The following is a 27,000-nucleotide window of genomic DNA, read 5'->3' as shown; positions in this document are numbered from 1 at the left end:
CCTCCCCACATGTTTGAAACGGGTCTAAAGATCAATACAGAGGTCTACCTGGATGTTATGGAGAAGGTGGTTCTGCCCTGGATCCAAGGGGTGGCCGGAGACAGGCCCTGGGTGTCACACCTACGGACTCAATAAACTTCGATAGCCCAACCAATCAGCATGTAGACCTGAAAGAGTTCATCGACATAATGAGCAGAGGGGGGTTGTCTACTCCATCCGACCTTCTCTACCTCTCCTGTCTTTATGATCACTCCTTGTTCTCTTACATCACAGCTAATCCTGAAGAAAAAGACAGTGTACTTGGCACCCTAAATCCTAGACCTTCATTTGTTGCCACATTCCTTGACAGGACGAAGGACAGTTTAAACTCTGACATTATCGCCGTTGTGGGAGTAAAGTGCGAGAAAGGACACTCCTGGTCAGCTTTTCTTCAAAGAATTTCATTCGCTTTGTTTAATGTAATGGGTAACAATTTCAGTGCTAAACTGAATGATGACATCCGATTTTTAACAAAAAGAGAATGGCAGCTAAGAATTCAGAAGCTAATAGAGAAAAAGATAAATTTCAATCAAAATTTTCTCACTTGTAGACTTGGACAAACTTTGTACTTTTTGATATTGCCTTTTCTTTTTGATGTGTTTTTAATGTTTATTTTGATTAAAGTACTAATAAAATACCACTACTGTTAGAAATATATAGCCTCATTTTTATTATTTTGATGATTTTCCCTGGCAAAATACTTTTAAAACTTTTTATTTTTTTAGCAAAACACTTGAAGAGAAACATTCCATATACAATAAACAAATTCTAAATAAACAATTACCAATATTGGGGACGCGTGAGTCCAGTGTCCTGTCCCGGTTACAGGAGTCCTTGCTCAAATGCACGTTCTTCTTTTTATTTCCTGTTCACTCATTTATCGTCAGATTTTAATTAGATCCTTGAAACGAGACTTAATTTTTTGTAAATAAATAATATAAAATTGACTTTTTTTGCCAAATGTTAAATAGTTTACCAGATATTTTTGAGTACAAACTTTGTATGGTCACATAGATGAAGACAGTAGGTATTAGAAATGAAAATAGCGTTTAATAAGTGACTTAATCAATCCTTTAGACAATAAGTAAGAGTACAAAATCTTATGATATCTCGCAATAATCTTATGATTGAACTATTATTTTATTGATCGTTTTCCTAATCAATCTACGTCACAATAAGAATCATGAGTTTAAGGTTATATTTTTTTATCATTGAATATATGAACATTGAACACACATTCATACATATAAACATAACTTTAAATCATTGTATCTTCTTAATTTTGCTTTTCCCCTTTAAAACAATTGTTGAACCTCTTTTTATCTTGAATTAATTAATCTAAATTTTATCTAGGAATAAATATCAAGTTCTGACGTCATATGTAAGTATTTACAAATGAGTTATCTATGAAGATTGTAGATATTAGGTATTATTACTGTAAAGATAAAAAAATTTGTTTTCATTATCTCATTATTTAAATGATTTACTACTTTACAGTTGATTTTATTGTCTTTTTAAAGATATACTTGTATAGTCCCAAATAATAATAACTAACAAGTATATCCATTGATGAAATGGTTTGCCTTATAAAGGGGTTTTCATTGGGTAAGCTGTAGTTTTTTTTTTTTTTTAATTAGGGAAAAAATGACATCATTTTTCTTTTCTTCCGCTAACATTTAAAAACTTCATTAGTATACGTTTCATCATGGAGTGATATACACTTGATTATAGATTGCTAATAAATTTGGATAATTTGCAATCGATAACCAAGTGTATATCACTCCATAATGAAACGTATACTAATGAAGACCCAAAATTATCTTCAGTGATGTAGCTCATTTTTTGCTCAATGGCTTTGCTAATAAGCACAATATGCGTTATTGGTCATGCAGCAATCTACAAGTGCTTCACAGGACATCATTGCATCCCAATAAAAAAATACTGTTTTTTGTGGACTTCATGCTGATGGGATCATTGGCCATATTTTTTCGATGATGATGATAATCACTATTGCACCATGATAACTGATTATTTTTTTCCCCAATTGCAAGGTTTGGACTTGAGAAACAAGTAATTTCCTCCAAACGGTGCCACTTGTCACACAGCCAACCTTACAACTGATTTCTTACCAAGCAAATTTGGTGAGCGCTTTATTTCAGGAAAAATAGACCATTAAATTGGACACCTTGTGCAATTTAACTATATTAATTATGTTATTTTCTTCGGGGTCACACGAAGTCTTTAGTCTACATCAATAGGCTGGATACGTTAGAAGAGCTCAGTGAAAATATCGAATGCAAAATTGCTGCACTATCGGTCAATTTATTGGAAAAAGTACTGAAAAATTGGGTTAAGTAATTTGTAAACGTGCTCGTGGTGATCACGCTAGAAAAATTGATTTTCATGCATAAATGTATATGCTTCTAATTTGTACTGAAAAAAAAAATTGGCAAAATATTAAACCTTTTGTGTTTTACTTCAGGGCCGTGATGCTCTTGTGACTGACCTTACACACCTCCCTCTCCAACTTCCCCTACCAGTAGTAATCACACGGATTGAGGTCGGGTGAGTTGGAGGGCCAGGTGTTTGATCCCAGAAAGTGATGTCGTGGGAGTTGAAGAGGTTAGTGGTCCTCATGGCGATGTGTGCGGGCGCTGAGTCTTGTTGGAATATGAACTCCCTCCCAGCGGCCGTATCCTTCATCCAGGGGATGACGAACTCTTCCATGACTTCGCAGTACCTTATCGCGTTAATCCTTTCCTTCGGATTGAAGAAAAAAGGAGGCATCACTTCACAGGTGCTGCAGATAACATCCAGGGTCATCACGGAGGCCAGGAACTTTGTGGTGAAGACCGCAGGGACCTCTTCTCTCTCCTTGGCAAGCTACCTGTCATTCTGGACGTTGTAGTTTCTGTCGAGAGTCCGGTTCTTCTCATCATTGGAGAAGACGATGATTCTTCCTCCATGGCTCTTCAGGTCATTGAGGAGACGCTTACCGTTGGTGAGCCTGGTGGCCTTCATGGATGCCGTGAGGATGTGTTATTTGGCCATTCGGTATGACCTGTACCCGAGGTCCTCATTCACAGCCTTGGAGACCAGCTGCTTGCTCACTCCACGGTTCTTGGTCAACCTGGACAAGGAAATCCACGGCGAAGCCTTGATGTACTTCTGGAAGCCTTCAAGGATATATTATTATATTAAAAGTATGGTGGAAGTCAAACATATGTCGTACATGTGTTATAGTACAACCTTTGATACTGTCAGGTTACATTCAGTCAGGTATAAGCAGCAGTGACGAGGGAGAGAAGGCAATAAACAAGGTCATAGCATGAAATACTACGATATAGATCCTTAATTCTACTCTGAGTCCAACAAAGACTTTTAATTATAACTCTGCAACAAATCTCTCAGTTTTTATGAGCTCAGGCAAATGTTCAATTTGGGTTTTTGTACATCAATTATAGCTTGTATGTAGAAGAAAAGGAAGTTCACTCCTCAGGATTTAAATAAAAATGACAACAGCTGGGGAAAAGAAAGTTCACTCCTCAGGTTGCCAACTCCAAAAAAACGACAAGCTAAAAAATGCAACCAGTTAACATCACTGCTCATAGTACTAGCAGGTCCTACATAAACAAGGCTGTTTTTAATGTGAGCATTGGGCAAAAATATATATGCCATTTTCTTTCTTTCCTTATTTTAATTTTTTTCTTTTTTTCGCATTTGCAGCAAATAAAATAACTATCGTTTTTTTCCAATGACCTATAAAATTTTCGACCAGCAAAATATTTACCCACTGGGTCATTCTATGTCAAATGAACGATGGCATGTCATCCGAACCTATCAGATTTGGACTATTTTAGGCACATAAGCTCAAATTCATAGCCCTTTTGGATCCTAAAATATACCAGACATAGTAGCGTCTGGTAAAAATACATTAAAGTGACGTTGAAAATTGTGGTCTGAGACGAGTATTTATATCTAAGAAACAACTCAGAATTATTTACCGAAATTTGGTACACTTAATCTACTCATGAATTTGACCTTGTGTGTCAAAAATTACCCAAACCTGAGTGGGTACGGTGACATTTTTTTATTTATTTTTGTTGGTTTGACATGGAATGACCCAACTGAGAAATTAAAAGGATTAAAGGAATATTTTATTTTATATTCAGAAAAATATTTAAATAATATTTTTCTGTATATTTTGAAAAATATAAGTGTATTCAGCGTGTGGACTCCGGTGCCTCACCCCCCCCCTCCGTCCCCAAACCCTTCCCTTCTCTGAACATATAAGGAGAAGAAAACAAGCATTTTATTGAAGAGACTGACAGGAGTTTAATAACCATGAAGCCTTATTCTCAATGATATATAATGTATCATTGAACATTGTATATACATATTATATAGATTAGGTCAACATCATGTTAACCTTATTAGAGCAAAACCACGATTATACTTCATAGAAGGATCATAATGAACTCTCTATGCACTATAATTCAATGATAAATGTGTCAAATGATATAAATTTTAATTTAATAACAAATTAAGTATGCACATTCAAAAGTTATTAGACATTTTTTGTCATCACTAAACATTTGCATTATGTATTTTAATGTATATTATTCTAAAGAGGAGAAATATTGTATATATCATACCACGGTGTATTAAATTATCAGCTGTTGATTAGTCCTCTTCTTTTTCTCTTATGAGTGGTCTGGCTGTTGATTGATTGAACTTGACTTAGCTCTTGATAAGCTGTAAATAATTTCAAACATTTATAATTCCATAGTTGGGAAGAAATGCCTGACTATTAATAGATTTTGGACCTTTATGGGACCAACTAGTAAGAATTTAAATTTACTGTTTATCAAAAATATATATTCCTTTTATACCTAGTTATTTATATATAACTATCAAACACTAATATCAACTAAATATATGTTATTACCTAATTATACATTCGTATTTCCATAACGTAGACAGTAAATTAACTATTATACTGGAAATAATAAGTTATCTTTCTTTAACGATCCCTAAAAATTGTACAAATCTAGCCATTTTTAGTACATATTAGATTAATTAAATTAAAATATCACTATTTAGCATGAACATAAAGTAGTATACTATTCAGGTGTTATGGTTTTTTTTAAATTTCTTTAAGGCATTTGATAAAGTTTCTAAGATTTATTAGAAATGTGTACACTCATATTAGAAAAAAATATAAGCTTTAAGCCCCCAAGATGGCCTTACCTTGAATTATGATACAATTTATGTCGTCAGTGATCTAGCAACGTACGCCTCTGAACATATTGAAACATACATTTTTAGTTTCTTCAATCAGAAAGATAAATGGCCTAAAATGATTTGGTACCTCTGTACTTCATTATTTTAAATTGCAGGACTATTCCTTTTAGCAGTAATTTTTTAATTTGTCTTCGACAAATCAACTTTTAGAAAGCCAATAGAGTAGGAAACAAATGTATATCTTTTTTGTAACTCGTTACCTTACCTCCAAAAACAGAAATGAAAAAGAAAAAAACATTAACATGTAGTTAGTCAATTCTTACCAACCGTGGGATTATTCTTCACTTAATAGAAGGAAACTGCTTAGAATGTAACAAATAATCATTAAAGCTCAATAAATCAACGTTCATAACACTTATAAGGGCATATCTGGTATAAAAAATTACTACTGGCTCAAAAATATATAGGACAGTGTCGTAATCATGGATTTGTTTTTATGGGGGCCGACTTTTTTATGGGGAGGGCCTGATTAGAGAGACTTTGCACTACTCACCGTTAATGCAACAATAAATACTACTATTAAAAGAAATATTTTAGACCCCTGGTGATAACGTCCCTCGGAGTTGTTGAAGTTTTTGGGGATACCATTTTGCTTTAACCAAAAAAAAAACCTGTTGAAATAGACTTTAATGCCCATTCTTGGCTTCTGTTTTAAAGAAAGTGTGATTTGTAACTATCTAGCTAGACCCGTAGTTTTTAATATTTTCCTTCAATGACAATGATCCATAAAACAAGTCCTGTCATTATTTAAAAATGAAAGACCCCCAAGGAGAACAGTTTAGCTGCCATGCCGTTTTATTAGATCAGCTACAAGCAGCCGTTAGAGGAAGGAAATAAACAGAAATCCCACTCCACATACTCTGATGTCGATTCTCAATTATACTTCGAGTCCTACGAATACTCACACTTATGACTCCCGAGCAACGCCTCATTGTTACTCTCTGTCTTCATGAGCACACCCACTAGCTATTACTTCATACTTAGATGTTCCCTTCTATATTAATTGAAAAAAAGATTACAGCTTTGAAAAATAAAAAATCCTGTTCAGACATATTTTATACACCTCTGTTAATTTCCCTCTTTCAGTATCTTAATGGATAAGGTCCGATCCCCCTCCCCAAATCTCAGAAATTTAATGATATTTTTTTTTAAAGACACTTTTTCATTCAATTATATATTGTATATAAAGTGATTTCTAATGGATGTTTTTAAACAAGATCTTAATTCCTGTAAGGAACATAGCACATGCTTTCGTCTTTGATTAAGAATCACTAATCTAGACAGTGTTTAGATGGGTTACTTGTTACTAATACATCGATCATGCGTGTGCAAGCAACATATTTCTAAGAATTTTGCATGTTATAATCTTGAAACCTCAACAACTCTCTCTGTCAAAATAAAGAGGTTCAGTTATTTGAAATATTTCTTGCATGTGGGGATTAAAATAAGACATTAGTCATTTTGTATTTCCAAAAATTACTCTATCATGGGATTTGTATTCCTGCAAATAGGACATATTTTAAATTACAAGATACCTTTGTTTTGAAAAGGAGATTTGTTGAGGTTTGAAGATTATAATACGAAATGTCCTTGTAAATAAATTGTGAATACTACACGTCTTTTGTGTAAACACATGATAGATGTTGTAACTCACCTATACGAATACATATATTTTTTGTTTGTTTGCTTATGATGCATTTTTTATACACTGCTCTCTGGAGTAAAATACAGCCCCAAAAATTATAGTAATCAATTGTTGTCTTTCAGGAATACGTTCATTCCTTCACATTTGATCCCACTATTTGACTTTTTCACCTTCCTTTAATCATTTAACGTTTCGAAAAAGAAATTTTATTACTGTTTATACAATATGTATATATATACATTTATTAGTCAAAGAAGGTATGAAATTTCAAAGGAATTTCATGCTTTAAATAACTATATAGTACTTTTGCAGTCTCCGCTCACCCTTTTTGAAAGTGGAGGGCCAATAATAGGAATGGATTTTTTTTTTGCTGCTATATGTTGGGTGACAGATCAACAGCCATAACGTGCCCTAACATTTCTCTTTTTACATTATGTCCAGAGCGTCCAATGCTTTTTTTTATAAATTCATAAATTGTCCGGGTTTTTATGGGCTAAGTAGATTTTCAAAATGTAAAAAGAGGAAAATTGTGTACAAAAGAGAACGGTTGGACTTCCTAATTAAATATAAAACAGGGATTTCCCGTAAAAAAAAAATATATATAAGCTAAATCAATATTAAAATCAAGACAGATCAAAATGATTTGTTAATTATTAAAAAAAAAAAATTTATAAGACTTAAAATTTACATAATTTTACTAATTTCAAAATATTTTCCCTCTCCTCCCTAAAACCCGCACAAGTAAGTTAGTCCAAAACCCTTCTTTTGGAAATCAAAATATGTAGACAATCTATATACCAAGTGGTCCATTAAAATATGAACACTTTGAAATTTAAAATTCAACAAAAAATAATTTATTCATGAACAAACGAATTTCAACCAAATTAATAAATTAATTGATACGTGCCTAAGCTCTCTTAATCATTAATGTAGCTGCACTTATTAGAAATGATCACTTCCGGGCGGTGGCGAAAGGCCTGGAAGCCACTACAGATGTAGTCCTCTGTCATGGCGTCTCATTGCTGGTTGACAATGGCTCTGAGGATCTCGGTGTTTGGATGACGTACACTGCAGGCCTTACTCTTGACATGCAACCAAAAGGTATAGTCGAGGAATTTGACATCAGGGCTATAAAGAGGCCAAAAGTGTCAACAAGAGTTCAAAAGACTCATTTAAATGAGTCTTGCAACGGAAGAGAAGGGTTTTTTTCATGGATGGTGTCAAAAGTGGCCTCTCTACCATCACAAGGCTGTTTCGACCCAATTTTCTGATAGCTCTCTTGTCAGTCTTGTCTGAAACCCCAAAATATCTTGCATGGACCATCCTGGACTTGAGGGCATTGGCCTGAGATGTTTTCTTTAACTCCTCCGGGTCCTCTTTGGGCTTTTCGATAGAGTCCTACTTCCTATCCAACGTTTCAGACTTGCTGACGGCTTAGATAGTGGTCTTGGAGACTCCCAACTGCTTGGAATGCGGGAATGTAAATTTGTATGTAGCTTGAGAGCTCAAGCTTGTTTTAATTTGTAACTAATTGTTTGTCTTTAATATATAGAAATATGAATTAATTTCAATCACACAACCTTTATAATTTTTGAATTAGTAAGTGTTTAGATTTCAATGGACAATCCCGTATATGATAATTGTAAATTTTCAAAAAGTGGTTTGAGCTAGTCCGCACTGTTCTGTATTAAAACAGAACCTTATTTTGATGTAAACGATTTAAAGGATTCTTAATATAATACATAATGGATGAATAGAAAAATATTTCCATGAGGGATAATTCATAAGTCACTTGGTTCTTTTTTCACATAATTAACCCATTGTTTAATTTTTTTTTACCCCTCCTTCGGGGAAAAAAGTTACAATAATAAATAAAAAAATTGAAAATAAAATACAGTGACCTTTTTTGACTTTCTTTTAGAAGACCAAAAAAAACAATTCTTTCCATATTTACCAATTGACGTTTTTCTAAAGAAAATAGCTTTATATTTTATTTTTAAACTGAATTGTTTTGGGATCTTCTTAACGCCTTTTTGATAGAATTTTCATCTAATGAGGCTTTTTTTTATGGAAAATAAATATTTCTTTCTATTTCTTATTAATGGTATACATTCATGGTTTTAAGTGACCCAACGTGAATACATATGGTTTCAGACCTCCCCCAAAGTGGTCTCGTGGTCTGTGAATGTTCCCTAAATCATTTGAATGGTTTATACATTTCCATTTTCAAGGGCATTGGTTGTGTAGATACTACAAACTGATGAATATGAATGGATATAAATTCCTTGAGGAATATTTGTAGGATTTGATGAAATATTATGGAAGTCAATTACTAGATACTCCATCAAAGATAAAATGAGGAAAGATTAATATACCGTTATGCAATCACTTTTTAATGATCCATTCTATACAGTTTCTTCATTTGATCAACGCGTCACGGGTGTGACAAAAGAGAAAAGGAGGTGTCGAGTTTCATATATTATGTTTTGTTAGACTGTCCTGTATTACAGATAAAGAAAAGTATGTAATATAGTAAAATTTTATCCTATTTAAAGTATTTTAAAAGATGTTCAAAAAAAGAAGGAACATTATTTATTACTAATATAATATATTTATTATTAGTAATAAATCAGGGGCGTCCGCAGGATTATAATTGGGAGGGAGTGGAGGGGGAGGGAAGGGCGGGCTTGGTTTTTGGGTTTAAAAAAAATGAAATGATTTGAGAAATAAAATATTTTTGAATTTTTTTTTTCATTTATTCAATTTTGAAAAAAAAATTCAAAATCCACAGCAATTCTTAAAAATTAAATTTTTTGGAATTTTTTTTTCAAAATACACAACCTTCACAAAAATATAAATTTTTGAGTAAAAAAATTCTAAAATCCATAGCTAATCTCCAAAAATTAAATTTTTTGTATAAAAGTTTCAAAAATCCACAGCAATTCTTAAAAATTAAATTTATTGGAAAAAAAATTCAAAAATTCCTAGCAAGTCTCAAGAAATAAAATTTTTTAGAAAAAAATTGAATAATTAAATTTTTTTGGAAAAAAATTTGAAAATGTAATTTTTTTGGTAAAAAAATTTGAAAAATAAAATTATATTTCAAATATTAAATTTTTTGACTAAAAAAACTAAGTTTTTTAATTATTTTCCAAAAAAATATAATTATTGAAGTACTAAGTAAAAAAAAGTAATATTTTGGACTCACAGCTTCATATTTGGCGACGTTGTACAAAAGGCAATTTTGTCTTAAAATTCAATTTAAATAAAAATATTAAAATAGCATATACGAGAAATGGCTTGAGGGGCCTCAAACTTCGCTTGATTCAAGTTTTGGCTTATGCCCCACAGGAAAAGCTCTGTTGGCAGGGGGAAAAAAATTAACCCAAAAATGGGACAGTCTAATGGACATAATTCGATCATAACTATTTATATACATTGTCCATATTAGAATAGTATATAAACATAAGAAAAACGAACACTCTAAAGACAACAGTAAATTGTATCATTTGTTAAACTCACCTTCCAGGACAGAAAAAGGTTGATGATGTAATTTTAAAATGTTTCAAATTTTATCGTCAATAATGTGGTCATATTCATTAATTTTCTTTAAAGGATATTAGCCATAAAACTAAATAATAATGAATTATTTAGCATTTCCAGTTCAAATCATTTACAAACTGTTCATTTTCTCAAGTTCTTTATTAAATGTGAATTTTTAGGTCATTACTTGATATTACCTATACGTTATACAAATTAATGTATGAAAATACTACGAGGATTAATAAAGCATTTGAACCTTATTATACATTATGTCTAATAAGGTTCAGATTGAAGTTAAAGTATTGCCATTTGTTTGAAATAAACATGGATATTTCAATTTATGATCTAACAGATCTGAGGAGCTATGACTACTAAATTCCCTTTAATTAAAGAAATATAATCTTATCATTGATTCCTTTTTTTGGAATTTTAAAACCAGTTGCTTTAATAAACAAATACAAAAAAGGAAATATATTGTGGGAAACTCAAGTATATTTTTGATTTAACCCTCAGAGACTGAAATATCCTAGTAATATTTCGTTTACATCTTGTATTTGTTACACATTCTATGTAAATCCTTATTTTATTATACACTTAGTGTATCTAATTTTTCGGGAAGAATATATTAATAGTTTCTGAGGTATGAACAGATTTAGCAATTGATTATCGAGGTTTCTAAGATTTTTTAAAATTAGGTGTTCCTATTATTTATCTACCACCACCGATTAATACGAAAAAGGAAGGGGGAAGAGGAGTGGGAGAAGTTTTAGAGCCAATCTTTCGACAACTTTTTTGAGAAAATAAGAAATATTTATCCATTTGCATAGCATCTACACGAAACATGTGTTTTAATTTTTGGGTTTTGGAAAGGGCCTCTTGAATGAAAAAATTTGAAAACACCGTTTACACGGTGAATTAATATGTACCGTGTGATTGTAAAATTTGTAACTTTTACAAGCAAATTACACAAATGAAAAGGATGACCTAATTTATCTTGCCGAATGCGATGATTTTCCCTTCTTTAATAATAAGTTTCCTATGAGAAACATCAAAATTCGTAACCCCCGCGTCGACGTAAAACTTTTTTAAATCTGAAATAAAAGGAAATACACTGCCCTTTGAAAGGGGCCTTATTTAGTCTGCTATGTACATCGTACGCTCTAGAATATCTTGGTCGATAATTATTTTTTTATTTAGAAATAATCTTTCCTCTGAGTCTGCAAAATTCAATATTATTTTATCCTACAACCATTTTAGGTTAGATTAGGAGTTCACAGTTACAAAAATCATACGTGATTATTTAAGCCTCACGTTTATTATTAATTATCATTTTTATAACTAAGGTATTTTTATGTTTGATTATTTTTAATCCCCACATAGGAATGTTTTATTGTCAAATCCCTAATAGTTGGCTCGTGAGAGTACTATATTCTTTGTTTACTGATTTTGTCTTTTGACTTATTTTTGGAGTATCCATAGCCAAGAAGTAAACGTGAATCTTAACTTTTATTTAATCCAAGTTTCCTGGCAATATAATTTGTATCATTAAGGGCCTATGAAATGATCAATTAATTGTGCCTTCCGTGAGAGGCAGAGAAGAGACAATCCATTATAGTAGATATATAATATAAATTAAAGGATCATATTATAATTAATTAAATTGTGACTACACAGTTAAATTAATAAACAAGTCATTAGATAAAATATTTTTATTCATCACAAAGGGATTCTCATTAAGTGTTATGTATTTATTCGTCAGCTATTTTTATCCTTCTATTACATTCCAATATTATCTCTATTATTCTATATAGCCAAGGATGTGGCAAGCCGTACCAGGTACAGCGTTACTTGTATTGTATCACATAACCTTTCCTCCGAAAAGAAACTGAAAAAAACAACAACAATGTTTGTCCAGACTATACAATTATTATTTAATCATAGTTGGGAACTGTTCACAGCATAAAAAGAACGCATTCTAATTCAACCAATCAACATTCCGAACAAAAATTAGGAGAAAAGGAGCAGAAACATTGACAGCTGAAAACAAAATACACTGTATATATTTATGAGTTTGCGAGTATCGACGTGGAGGAATTTATATCTAGTCTTGTTCTAAATTTGAGGGGAGTGTTCTAATCGGTTGCAAAAGCCGTCCAATACAAATTGACTTTGTTAAATTATGTCATCATAGTTAACAGCCAATGCCATAAAAATTTGTTCATTCCCATATTTCTCATCATCAATCAATCTAGATATTTCTATAAAAAAATAAAATACTTTAATAAAGTCTAAATTAAGAATGATTGCAAAACTATTCTCGTGCATAAAATATATTTAACAGGACTAATTTTATGGTCCATGAGTGTTGTTTACTTATATAGTTTATTTACAAAAGGGTCAAGGGTCTTGCAGCAAAACTTTCCTGAATGAAAAATGTATTATCTGTAAATTTAAAATTGTATTTGGGCTCAAGAAAAATAAATGAAAGGGATTACCTTTTTTAATTTATTATGTTGGGTTAACTACTATCACTTATGGATACCAACGGTAACAACTGAAGGGAATGGAACAGTTGATCACTTGGTATATATTTATATTTCTTCCTCTGTGATAATGTTGATGACAAAATATTACAATTACTTTGCTAAATGTTATGTGAGAAATCTTTGATTTTTCATCGTTCATGAACGATAAACGATGAACAAATTTTAAAAAAAGAACGAAAACGAAGATAAATAAAAAAATACAATTTTAAATCGTTCATCGTTTATTTAGAATAAATTATCTCAATCCCCATTTTTTCAATAATTTCTTCAATCTAATTGTATATTAATATTTTCGTTAAGTACTTCAATTTATCTAAATATATATATTTTCTGACAGACATATTTATATGTTTGTAAGTACTTAACACTTTTCAATATTTTTGACAATTTGTAAATTGTACGGACCCGACTGACTCTGTACATAGAACAAGCGATTCAATAACGAAAAGAGAGAAGGATGAGAATAAATTTTTGCTAAATTGCAGGGAATTTTTAATAATAATTTATTCTCAATCTTAAGTTTGTGTCAAAATATAAGTATATTTTATTAGTTGAAATTAATCAGCTACACTCACTCACTCGTTCATTACAAAATAGTTTCAACAATCCATAATCTCCTAAGAAATTGTTTATGTTGTTAGAGGGCAAAGGAGATTGGCACATCAAAGGACATGTCAGGCCGGATGTGATGCGTGAACCGTAGTTTGACAACCCTTATATTAAAAGATGTTGGAAATTTGTCAGTTTACAATAATTGCATTTTATTTTTCTGAATTTGATGAAAACGAAATGACAACGACAACGAAAGTGAATGATGAATGATTAAAAGTGAACGTATAAACTAATTTAAAGGAAGGAATTCTTTGAACTAAACGAATTAAAAAAATGAACAATTAAATTAAACTAAACGATTAAAAAAGTTGAAATACTACCAGCCTGGTTATAAGAGACAATTTTGGAGCTCATTTTAAATCTTGTTATAAGAAATTATGTACGCTTGTACATACAATGTATGTACACATTATGGATAATCCTTATTCATAAATGTAATTTAGCTCTGTATGATTGAGGTGGTTTTTTTTTTTTTTTTCATATTATCACATATGTGTGAATTTATGTATGACAAATCCTTTATTAAAAATTCCTTTTTAAGCTTCTTTGCATAATTATAACCGACAATGAACAAAAAATTTTACAGGTAAATATTTCCCAAATGTGGTTTTAAACTATAAATATGTAACTATGCACAATATGTACATTGAATGTAAATATTTATTATATTACATATTTAATTAATTATGCAGTTTCTTTTTAACGTTTTATAATTTTCTTATCGTTTATAACGTATTTTTAACGTTTTCTACAATCACTTAGACATAAATACTTGTTTGTACATATATATTATATATAAATGTACACTTTTTATTATCAAATATATATACCTATCATATATTTAGGTGTTACATATTAAAAACGTTGGAACCTCTCCGTAAATAATTATCTCTGATAAAAATAATTGACAATAGACAAGAAAAGGTACATGATATAGATCATCCTAATAGCCAGGGCTCTGTGTTAGGGGTGCACTTGCAGCAGGCCCCGTGCGGTATCGAATTTGTAAATATACAGAATGAGGACCTAAGGCTTGCAGTAGCAATTAATTACGATGTCATCCCTGTTATTTTTCATTACGTAGTTTCACTACGCCGCCAAACGTCAGCTGAAACAAAAATAAACAAGGAGTGTTTTTATCCCTTGCCCCTGATCTGTGCAGGGAAGAAATTGCAAAGAAAATGATAAAGTGGAGAAAAGGTAAAAATTCTTTTAACCTGATATTTTACCTATCAACAATATAATATATATGAAGATAAAGAAAAATAAAGGAACACTACAGCGGTTCGAATGGAAGAAGTGTTTAATTATTGATTATCTGTTATCAATTATAGTATCCTTAAACACGATGAATTATTCGTATTGACAAAAGATTTTTGCCATTTTTTCCACTGCCATTTTACGGTTTGATAATTAATCATCAAACCGTAATTGGCTCACTCACTATAGAACAACAAAAAAGGCTAAGCGTTTACAATCTCTTCCGTGTTGCTGTCAGTACAGAGAAGGTCGTACGTATGTACAGTTGGCACCTCCATCTGAACTACCTACAACATCAAAAAGTTTATTACAGCCCCTACAAAATAAACAAAACTTCTGCAGCAAAATATTGCTTACTTCTCTCCTGCCTCTATTTGGCCCTCCTCCATCCCTCACCTCAGCCCCCTGGATTTTTTCAGTTTGGGGTATCTGCTGAACTTCTCATTCAAATTTGGATTCACTTCGAGCTACCATCATGGCAGTCTGATGCTCCATGAGCACAGCTTTCATCATCAAGAGCTATAAATCTGTTCTCTGGCGTATCGAGGTTGTTGTTGCTTGTAAAGGAGGACACATTGAAAAAAAGATACGGCTAAATTTAGTTTAATAACATATTTTTAATTGGTTTTGAGTTGTCTTGGCTTGACTCAATAAAAATAATGTTTTTCGTAAGTTAATCATGTTATTGCAAGTTTTGAGTTTTCTGTATACACGAAGAAGAAATGTTACCATAAAGATATAAAAGAATTGAGTTTTTTTTTTTGTTTTAAAAATATTCATTTCCAAAAAATAAATCAGCACAAGTGAAATATGGACATAAATTATTAAAAGAGTGAAAATATTAAATCAAATTGTATAAAAGAAATGAAAAAAGAGTAAGCTTAACTTACGCTAATCGGCCCAGTCCGTAATCTAACCTATAGGCTATATGACTTCAGATGAAAATTGGGTGTAATTTATGACCTATAGATTTAAAATAAAAATATCATTAAAGTAAAAATCAAATATGTTGTCCGTCAACACAAAATCAATAGAATGAGGATTACATTCAGGGGCTTGATCATCAATGTTTGTTGTACTTGAAACGAAATTTAGTCAATTCTTTATCAAAAAAGTACATTTTCAGCTAATAATTAACCTTTTATGGTGCATCAACATAAAAAATTTTTTGAAGAAAAATCTAGAAATATACATGTTACCCACAAACCCTACTGACCAATGAAGTGTAGAGGCTCTAACTCTGTTCCTTATCTCTTTTGGCCAATCCTTGACCATGTCAGCTCTGATGTTTCAAATTTATCCTCCAATCTTTGAGCTCCTTTTGAGTAGTACTTAACTTTTGCCAATAAGCTAATACAATGTTTTACTAAATCAGAAACTATCATCTTTTTTACGTCCGGGACTCTAATCTGGAATTAATTTGGCTAATTTTGGCCTTCATGAGCTGTCTTGATTTAACTTTGGGAGTGAATTTATTACCTTTTCGATCCGTTAATTCTATTTGACATGGGAGATCGACTTTAGGAAGGATTTCCTGTTTTAGTATTCTTCTGACAGAGGTAAAGAGGTGCCCGTGTAGTAATCTTTTACAAATCGATTCAAGATCCTGAGTGTTCATTTTCAACACTTATGTACAAAAGGGTAGCTGCGTTGGTATAACTTATTTCACTGTGACTCATTATACCTCTGTCTCCCAATCTTGATCAGGGGCGTCTGCAGGGTGTTAGCAGAAGGAGCTGTATCTTTTTTTTTTTTTAATTAATTTTTTGTGTGAAGCTATAGATTTTTGAATTTTTTCCCCAAAAATTAATTTTTAGTTAATACCCGTGAATTTTTTAAACAAATTTACAAAAAGTTTAATATTTGAATTTAAATATTGAAGTTTAATTTTGAATTTTTTTCCAACAACCTAATTTCTCATAACAAAAAATTCTAAAAATTTAAATTTTTTTCCAAAGAAAAATTAATTTTTGGATTTTTTATATTAATCAAATATAAGAAATATACATATATTTCTTATTTTATATATACTATTTTCCACCATTATTGATGCTGCTTTATAATTTTATATAATTACACATCATATGTTTTTTAAGCAGAGCAAGAATTTAGGGTTAGTTTATGAATGTGTCTTTGTTGTCGAAAAAGTTGCTGATAATTCTAATAAATTATCTTGGATTCTTCACACCATATGAATCCGATTAAGTAAGGTAATCTACATCACGTCTAACCCCCCTAAAAAAACAACAACTCTTATTATTGCTTCTTGTAACCTTGGTAGTATTATTATGAATATAAAAAAATTTGTTGCTAACTTTAAATAACAAAGCAACATATTTACATTTAAAAAATTGACTTCCAAAAATTCCCAATAAAATTGCAAAAAAAAGTTCACTAACTCCGCAAAAATAGTGAACAGCATTTATTGAACTTGTAAAATAAACACAAAACTACCAATATTTTTTTCGTACCTGCAAAAAAAAAAAAAAAAAAAAAAAATCGTCATCTCCGTCTTAGCCTGACCATCAAGGCCGGATTAACCATTAGGCTACTAAGGTTGTAGCCTTAGGCACTGAAAAATTCGTCCCTCAATTGTTTTTATCCTTCACTTGGACATTGCACTAGCCTTTTTAATTCGTATTTCGATATCTTCTCAGCTACATGTTGTGATATTGTTACTTGTCCAGTGACGATTGACGATACAACATACAAGCGAAACAATTATTCACTCGCACTGCATGTTATTCTCAGGAACGAAACAAGCATAACTTCATTCTCGATTGAAATGAAGTTTCGCATACATGTACATGATGTTGTATTTTGTAGAGGCTGTGGATACTTGGAGTGGCTGTTGCATCCTTGTAGAGCAGAGGCTGTTGCATTTTACAGTGAGAAACAGAGAGTATTATTAATAATTAATAACATTACATTTAACAGAAAGGGGAAAGAGTATTATTAATATTTTTATTTTGCAGAGTGTTAACCTGCATTACTGCGCTAATTAAAGCGTGTCAAAGAAAATGGGAAAAATTAAAATCTGCTGAAGAAAAAAGGAAAAGAGAAGAAGCTCTGCGGAAGCAGACTTCAAGACTATTTACCTACTTTTCGTCAAAATCACTTTCGCAATCACGATGGAGTGCTAATGCAGAAGCTGTTTATGCACCTGGTTATAGCTATGAGAATATAAGTGCTGCTCTTGAATATATTCAGGATAATGAACATGAAAAAGCAGATACAAGAAAAATGACAAGAAATCCGAATAACTCTTTGCAATTTCTGGAATCGGGTATATTATGTGAAATGTAGAATGACATACTAGAACCTTTCCATAAATGTAGCATTAATCTGCAAAGTTTACGTATTGATATTTCAAACTCAGCTGGGCTCTTGAAATCTTTACAAACAGTTATTCAATCAATAAGGGACAATTTTGATGTCTATGAACAAAAGGGAGTCACTAAACACACAACCAAGACAACAGAGATGTTGCATCTCGTAAGAAAAAGAAAAAACATGACGATGGCGCATGAAGAGATTTAACTCCCAAGGAAGAATTTCGAATTTAAACATTTATTCCCATCACTGACAAACTGATGCAGGAATTGTTGAATTTTTGACTCTCATGGTCACCCTTTGTAGTGGAAAACGATCCTTTTCCATACTTAAACGAGTTAAAAACTATCTATGTTGAACAATGTCAGATACACGCCTCTCTGCGCTATTGCTTTTAAGCATTGATAAAGCATTAAACCAAGCTGTGCATCGAAGGTTAACGTCATTATTAGAAAATAAAATATCTTAATTAAAATTTACTTTTTTTGTCCGCTAGAGGCATTATTATTTCAAGCATTTTGGAGAATCTTTCCTGTTCTCTCGCGAATGAGTCAAGTACTGTACTGTTTCTACTTTTATTTAATTCATTATTCATATACTTGTTGCTTGAGCAATTATGGAAAGGGAATTATGATTCAAAATGATTTTGTCATACCGAATGGTCAGCAGGTTCCCAATTTGCAAGATATTTAAGATTTGATATCCATTTTTTTTTCTTGCGACCTCTTCTGGATTTTTGGGGATGGGAAATTTAAAAAAGCGAACGTTTCCTTGAAGCTTTTGGAAATTTGACTCAGTTCTATTTTTGCATCCTCGGAGACTACCATGACCCCATATTTTGGAGTAATTTGTTTCAAATTTGCTTTATAATAATATGTAAATATATAATATTTAAACAAGAATAAATTATATACGTATTATTACTTATTCAAAATTATTAATACTACGTAGTACCACCGACCTATATAATAACTGGATGCACAACCTATTGACCAAAATGAGAAAAAGAGCTACTTATCTTCCAGCTGTTGATTACAACATAAATACTACGCACCGACCTAAATAATAACTGGACACTTGGTTATTACTTATTATATAGGTCGGTGCGTAGTAAGTACTATAAATAAATTAGTAACGTTTTAGAAAAAGCGACATTTTGCGAAAATATTATGACAAATATTGACCATACTATTGTCTCAGGCTAACGGTGCTGGATGGGCTATTTGGTTTAATGCTTTAAGCATAGAGAGTGATGTCGTTAGAGATTTGAATGTCGATAACATCATTCATACGTTTGCAAGCTGTAAGGCTAAGAAAATGTAATTTTGAATATACATGGTAAGACACTATGAAACTTAGTTACATTTGATACATGTTTTTATGTTATATTTATTTTATTTTCCTGTAAATAGTTTCAATTTTTCATGTTAGGGCATTCTCTAGTAAACAACCTTAAGCCTATAGTACCATTAATCCGGCCTTGCTGTCCATCTTCGAAAGAGGCACCCATGCAAAATTTCAGGCAAAGAGTTCAACTGTGTGAGCACGCTTAAAGGACACACAAAGTTATATTGACTGTTATATATATATATATACAAAAGATAGTAAATACGAGTACAGATTTGCCTATAAAAATGTATGTATTTTAATATTTTAACTACTCAAAATTTATTTTTCTTATATTTCAATTTAATAATACTGTTTATTTCATTACAGCAATTATCTACGTATTTTTATGTATACTCAATGAAATAAGAATTCATCGATATGCCATATCCAATAATTATCTCAGAATTTCATTGTGTAACTAAATTGTTATTTACTAATTACTTATCCTATTTTATTTAATAATAAGGGAGTGGAAAAAAAACAATAAGCAAAAAAAAGAAGAAAAAAAGAACAAGAACCGGTAGAGAATCTATCTCGAGTCAGTTCTAACAAAGAGATACTCATAAACATTATCATTTCTTCAGTTGATCTTCCTTTCCAATAATACAGATCCACTGTCACCTTCGTCAAAAGCACAAATAATATTAATTCTGATATACAACTTCACTACCTCTTCCAGACGTCCAGGCATGGCAGACCCGGAGCACCATACCCCATATATTATATGGAGCACATTTGAGATTATTACATCGATCTTATATATTTCCTTGGCCTGGGAATAGTGGCCACCAGCAAATCAAATCTTCTTGGCTGAATCCCGTAGACATTCCGGATCAATGTATTCGTTGTTTTGCTTACGTGAGTTATTCATTGCCAATAGTAGAAAAGATATACGGAGTTTTCCCTTTCCTTTTTACAGAACGATCACATTCTCTCCTTCGATGTTTTTCTCGATTTGATTACGAAGAAAGACGACTTTGCCATTCAGTACCAAAACAACTTCTCCTTCAGATTAATGGATGGGCTTCTCATACCAACATTTGGACTATTTATCATGTCTTCGTTGGATGGGAGCTCCAGCCATTGAAGTCTTCATCAAAGTTACCGTACAATTTGGGAATTTAACAATTCTAAAACAGGTCAATTGAAGTTGGTGGTCCTCTATTTTTACTGACACCATTATTTTCAGGAAAATGAAATTTTGAGGTGTGGTTGATGTCCTAGCATTCTAGGCTTGTCCAATTGTAGTCGGATGATGTTTTTTAAATAGGACATCCTCGAACATCCCTGAGTTTAAATTTGTTGGGTCATCTGGTCCTATTAAAGGAAGTGTTACTTTTAGGATGGAAGTATTTACATCTGTACCCAATAAATGTTGTGAGTTTTCACACATTTTAATTGTTCGTTTGATCCATAGATATTCTATTTTCGAAGAGGTATCATTCAATACACGATTGAATTCGTGTTCTATTTGCATTGCCCATAAATTAATATTAATTCTTATTCTTTTTAGCAATATGAGATTTAAGCTTTTCCAAACCCTTTCTGAATTGGTGAGTCACAAGTTCCACTCTTGTATGCGAACATCCATTGGTTTTTGAAATATAGGATATCTTTGAGTACCACAGAAAACTCCTTGAGATATCAAATTCTCCTTGTATAAGAGGTACGTTTAATTTTGACTTGGAATTTCCTAATGTAACTGATATTTTATCAATCAGGTCCATATGAGTTATGTTTTGTTGAGATATGGAGTGTAAGTCTTTTTCGAAATCAACGAGTAAGATAGTGTTATCCTTTCCCTTTTATTATGTTATCCATGGTTTCTTGGATAGAATGAGGAATGCACTCCGCGTATTTACCTTTCATAAAGCCTTCAGTTCAATTAGTATATATAACGTTTTCTTCAGTATACCATTGACAATTTTATAAGTTGTGTTGAATGACATTATAGGGATTTAGTCTGATTAATTAAGATGATTTTTTCGTCTGTTTTTTTAAAAGTAAAGTAAGTATTTGTAAGTATAAAATTTGGTTTTATACAGTTTTTGAAGATTTTTTCTTCACTAATTTTAAGAGTGGGGCAAGTTTTCTTACAAATTTCTTATAAAATTCATACTTCAAACCCGATATTCCCTTCGATTTATATTTCTTTTATATACGTGCCATGTTTTTCCACATAAATAGTATGTCCATTACAGTTCAGATGCTCAAATTTTTTGTTAACTTTTTCTTGACAAAAGGAACATTTATTCTCCCCGTAAATTTTTTGACATTTATACAGACTTGAGTAGAACATTGTGATCTCATCTGTTATTTCATCTGGATCATTTGATTATCTCAATACTTAAGTCATAGAGTGCATTTTCCTTTTTTTGCCCTCGTAGCATTTTTTCGGATACTTAAACGATGTACACTTTTTTATATTTTTTTCCTCTAGGTCTTTTAGACTAGATCATTCTTCCAAGTGTTTTCTTTCTAGTATTTTGTTTATTTTCTTCCCTACTATTTTCTCCAGTCTCCGAGGTTTAATTAAGTTTTTCTAATTTATTCTTCAGGATTTTCCCTCTTAATTCATCTTTCTTCCTCTTGTTCTTTAGAAGGTAACTCGATCATTTTTCGTGCTTTGTAGAGCCGTCTTTAGGGTAAGTAAATGGGTTTCCTGTAATTCCATTGCGTTATCTATTATTCCTTTAATTTTTTGCAGGTTTTATCGTCTTCTAGCAGAGAGTAGGGTTGATTCAGTCCTTATTTATTCGGTCTAATCAAGTCCAGTCTTAGGATCGGGTATTATGACTGTCGATCCTTCGGACTGTCAGTACTAGAACCGATTGATAAAACAAGAAATTATGTTGAGTGACGTCATCCAGAACCGACCTTTATGATTTTTAGGACTCAACTGGACGGGACTGCAGTTTTAAAAAAGGACTCAAGCTACACTACGACTATCTCAAGGACAATTATATATTTTTTGCCTTTTTTAATGAAAAAAAAATTAGGAGTTGTAAGCAATATGGTGTGGTAAGGTTTTAAATTTTTCTATCATTTCAGCCGTTTCGGGTGAAGCTAAAGTGTAATGAAGTTTACTTTTTATCTGGATACCTAACTTCGTAGTGCCAGCTAAAGTCATCTTTGGTTGAGTGGGTTAGTCTTGATGTCAAGATCCTCAAGCTTTGTTATCAAACGCTTCTCCTTCACCATTTTCCCGATAGTTTTCTGAGTATCCTTTTGGATTCATACTTACATTCAGATTAAAAGAATCAAATTGTTGCCATAGGTTAACCATGCCAACTCAGCGAAAAATACGGTGACATCCTTTTTATTAATTACACAGACATTATTCTACTTTTTATTCCTAAATTAGATCTCAATTATTAGACGATCGAGGATGTAATTTAATCGGACTACTCAATAGTATCAGGAAACTCTTAAAGTGCTCGATGGAAAGTATATACGGGTGTATAAAAAACCCCACTAAAACTATAACATGTGGAAACTTCATTTCAAGTAATTGAAGACTGACAAAGCCCTGTATAAGGAGGTAATGTATTTAAAATTATATGTTAAAATTGACTATTTCATTGTTGGTATGTGGTTATTATATTACCAAGCGGAAGAGGATATACTTCTGGGAACTTGAGGGTCAATTTCCCTCATACATTTTTTAACCAGGATGTCCTAGCTATTTATAACTTTTTTCTTTTTTTTTGTTATGAGTTCCAAACCAGAATTAATAATCGCCACTTTAATGTCATTAAGAATGTTTCCTAATAGTCCGAAACACAAGAAGCATTGTAGAAAGTAGTTTAAAAAACATTTATCTTATATGTATCCTTAAAAAATATCCATTTTGTATTTTAACATTCTGCTGGAAATTAAAAAAGGGCAATATAAAGAACATTACTCAGAATGTCACGAATTATAACATGCACTCGTCCATGTATGGTGAAGAAATGCATACAATATATTTTATACAACTTGATATTATACACTTTTATATTGATATACTCGAAACCAAATAAATTAAAGAATGCGGGGGAAGCCTTCCATTTCATATTGAGTACTCAATGCCTGGTAATTAATGTCATTAAGAATGTTTCCTAATAGTCCGAAACACAAGAAGCATTGTAGAAAGTAGTTTAAAAAACATTTATCTTATATGTATACTTAAAAACTGTATGGAATAATATCCAGGGCCCATTAGCTCAGTTGGTTAGAGCGTCGTGCTAATAACGCGAAAGTCGCGGGTTCGATCCCCCATGGGCCATCAATAATTTTTATCTTTGAAAAATTACACATTCTATATAATTATTTTTTTTAAAGGAGTTTTGCTCGATATTGTAATCATATTTATGATGGTTTATTTGTCAAAGCCATTTACCCCCCTTCCCCCTTAGTTGATGGGAAAATTAAAGTAACAAAGTAACATAAAAAATATACTTTTTCAATTCATTGAAATATTCTTTATCTATCTATCTTTGTTGAAATAGTATAAGCAGAGCACGACAGAAAGGCTAGCCCCAGACTGTAAAAAAACAGTAAGGCTAGTGCAGGGTGGCCTATATCTAGCCCGTTTGGCTACGTAATATTGTACTTTATATACCGTATATACTCAGGGAATTATGGGTTGAAATCATGAGGAATACTTAGTGTCGACGTATCGTACAATAGACATTGCAAACAAATATTACAGGTATTTTTTGCGTAAAATATATTTTTGAAATACTTTTTTTTTGCAATATTTCACTTCTTTTGTAGTTTGAAAATGTCTTGTAACAAGACTACCATTGCTAAGTGCCGAAAACAATTTCAATTCCGGAACCATCGAATCTATTTCACATATTCTGTAAAGCACTTTGTTTCCTTGTTTCTAATGGAACAAAACGTTATTATTTAGGAATTTCCCTTTGAATCTAAGCCGTTCAGCTATCTTCTCTGTATATGAACCAAGTACATAGGTAGTTTATATTTCGTGTTAGTTACACTATTTTTGGAACTAATGCTAGGTAGTCACTAGGGCAATACGGTGCAAGACATTACTTACTCAAGATTCTATTTTAAAATGTTGCACTTTTATAATGCTGTGTTACTCATTATAATTTAATATTTATATTTTTCAATAATATCTAAGCAAGATTAAGATTAGTATCCTTAGTTGTTGATTATATAGTAATTTGTCCTCCTGTAAAATCTAAAATGCACATATCCTTTGAAGAGTTTTAATTATCGAGGATCTCCTCTACTATAATATTTTAAATTATTATTTTTTTTCTTTCAATTATGACTTGATATAGATTACAATAATTAATTAACATAATCCACACTCCATTTTGAGAAGAATCATTCTAGCATGTTTTTGTTTTTTTGTTATGGTTTCCAACCCAGAATTAATAAACTGCTACTTTGGACCTTTAAGACATTTTCAAGATAGTAAAATTATATCTTAGAATCGAGATAACTTTACAGGGCTAAATAAGTGGATTTATTTTTATTATTAAAGGAACATAAAAAAAAAAGTAGATATAACAATAAGTAAAATGGTACAACTCTCAAGCATCCTATATTTTTTTCTGGAAAAGATATCGAGTTGAATTTTTAAATTTCAACAGATCAGTTTGCAATCTATAAATTTTGAAAAAAATTTAAAGTTAAAAACTTTTTATTTATATATCAAGGGCCCATTAGCTCAGTTGGTTAGAGCGTCGTGCTAATAACGCGAAAGTCGCGGGTTCGATCCCCCCATGGGCCAGATTGTACTTTTTTAAATCTTTTAAATAGTTTCATTTTGTAGGCCTACCTTTTTTAAGGTTTTTTCCTAATTATATTTAGAGTAATATTAATTCTCAATAGCATTAGATCCTGGCAGACTTTTAGTCCATAGTGAAGATATGTTATAAGTCACAAAATGTTATTAAAAAAGATAGATACTCTGCCAGTTTACTTAAATCAATATCTTTAATCCATCAATGTTGAAGCATTTAGTATATTAAACATGATTCTAATTTCTATGAGAAACTGAATATATTCAATATTTCCTTCTTTTCGTGAATATTCAAATTATTAGTTACTACGTTGTTTTATTTGGCATTCAATGTCAATATGGAATTATATATCATTCCTAAGCATATAAATAAATTCCTATAAATAATATATGTACTACTGGTCCACATATTTAATTCGTACTTCCACCAGTTGTAATGGAAGTATTTTAAATTAAATAAAATGAAAAAAAATATTAATTGGTCTATTTTCATGACATTGAGGTTTTACCAATTATTTATTTCATTTATTATTGAAAGATTGATTATGATCCTTTTCCAAATTTTATAAGAGTGTGTATAAATTGACAAATCTTGATCGTTTTCACATCCCTACGAGGGATGTCTGAAAATTTTCCACTTTAAAGTGAAAATGGCAGCACTCAAAAAAATAAAAGTTTAGTATAGCATCTGTAGGATTTACATTAACCCCATCAAAGTAATGGGAGTTTTAAAAAAATACACCTCTGTTACCTAGTGGTAGTCCAAAACTAAATTGAAAAGCAATCTGAATTTTGAAGCATGAGTATTTTTGAGTTTCTAAAAACAAAAAAACAGGAGAAGAATTACGAGCTATACTCGTTACGCGCTTGAATACTTGTTATTCGTGTGAATACTAATTACTCACTCTTAGACTTTTTATAGTATGGGTAGATGAAGAGGAATAATTTTCATAATTTGAATTAAAAAACCTGATATAACTGGTATAAGATATGCAAGGTTGACAATTTCCAATCTTGTAATTCAACTAAAGATTCAAAAGATGAACAGGGCTGTTAGAGTCACATATGTAAAAAAATGTGACCATTACTTCCCCCATGATTAAAGTTATGAAAGACCAATTTATTATTATTATATATCGAATACCAATGCATTTTAAAAGTTTAGCCAATAAATTCGTCTCAAGATTTAACTACTATTTAAACAAAACAAATAATGATGGTTACAAAGTTAATGCCCAAAAACTAAAATGCTGTAAGAGAAATGTGGATAATATTTAAGCTTGAATTTCAAGGGAAACGCCTAACGAATTTGAAGCTAGCAGAGTGAAAATCAGATTTGAACATTTGCATTTTATATTTAATAGCGCCTCCTCCCTTATGCATTTAGAAATATTCATTAATCTCTATTAATAGTGTTAATTTTGTCGTATGCCTATTGATCTGGTGAGAAGTTTGAGGGTGTGCTTAATAAACTGCGGAATTCCTTTTAGTATCGACTACTCCTGCTAGTTTAAAAACAATCAAACAAGGATTACTTTTAAAACAAACTTTGATTAAGAGTACACATT

At 31.4% G+C, this 27,000-nt stretch overlaps 2 long non-coding RNA genes and 1 other non-coding gene across 4 annotated transcripts in view; all 3 read left to right on the top strand.

The window, feature by feature from the left end:
- The first annotated feature begins 20,233 nt into the window (after window positions 1-20,233).
- On the top strand, window positions 20,234-21,717 carry LOC121120158 (uncharacterized). Of its 2 annotated transcripts, XR_011780543.1 has the most exons (5): window positions 20,234-20,529; window positions 20,591-20,810; window positions 20,861-21,048; window positions 21,185-21,337; window positions 21,393-21,717. It is a non-coding gene; the product is annotated as an uncharacterized lncRNA (long non-coding RNA). The 2 variants fall into 2 exon arrangements; XR_005864922.2 differs by lacking the exon at window positions 21,393-21,717 and having other exon boundaries at window positions 20,861-21,107.
- A 1,318-nt stretch (window positions 21,718-23,035) lies between these two features.
- LOC121120909 (uncharacterized) overlaps window positions 23,036-27,000 on the top strand; it is a 33,062-nt gene continuing 29,097 nt past the window's right edge. Inside the window, exon 1 of the long non-coding RNA XR_005865257.2 lies at window positions 23,036-23,212. This is a non-coding gene — a long non-coding RNA (uncharacterized lncRNA). The remainder of the gene's footprint in view (window positions 23,213-27,000) is intronic.
- Window positions 25,347-25,420, top strand: TRNAI-AAU (transfer RNA isoleucine (anticodon AAU)). Its single transcript has one exon. It is a non-coding gene; the product is annotated as a tRNA-Ile (tRNA).

The sequence above is a fragment of the Lepeophtheirus salmonis genome, chromosome 6 (genome assembly GCF_016086655.4).
Source record: "Lepeophtheirus salmonis chromosome 6, UVic_Lsal_1.4, whole genome shotgun sequence".
NCBI classification, from domain to species: Eukaryota; Metazoa; Arthropoda; class Copepoda; order Siphonostomatoida; family Caligidae; genus Lepeophtheirus; species Lepeophtheirus salmonis.
The sequence above is the reverse complement of the archived record's forward strand: the minus strand, read 5'-3'. Positions and strand labels throughout refer to the sequence as shown.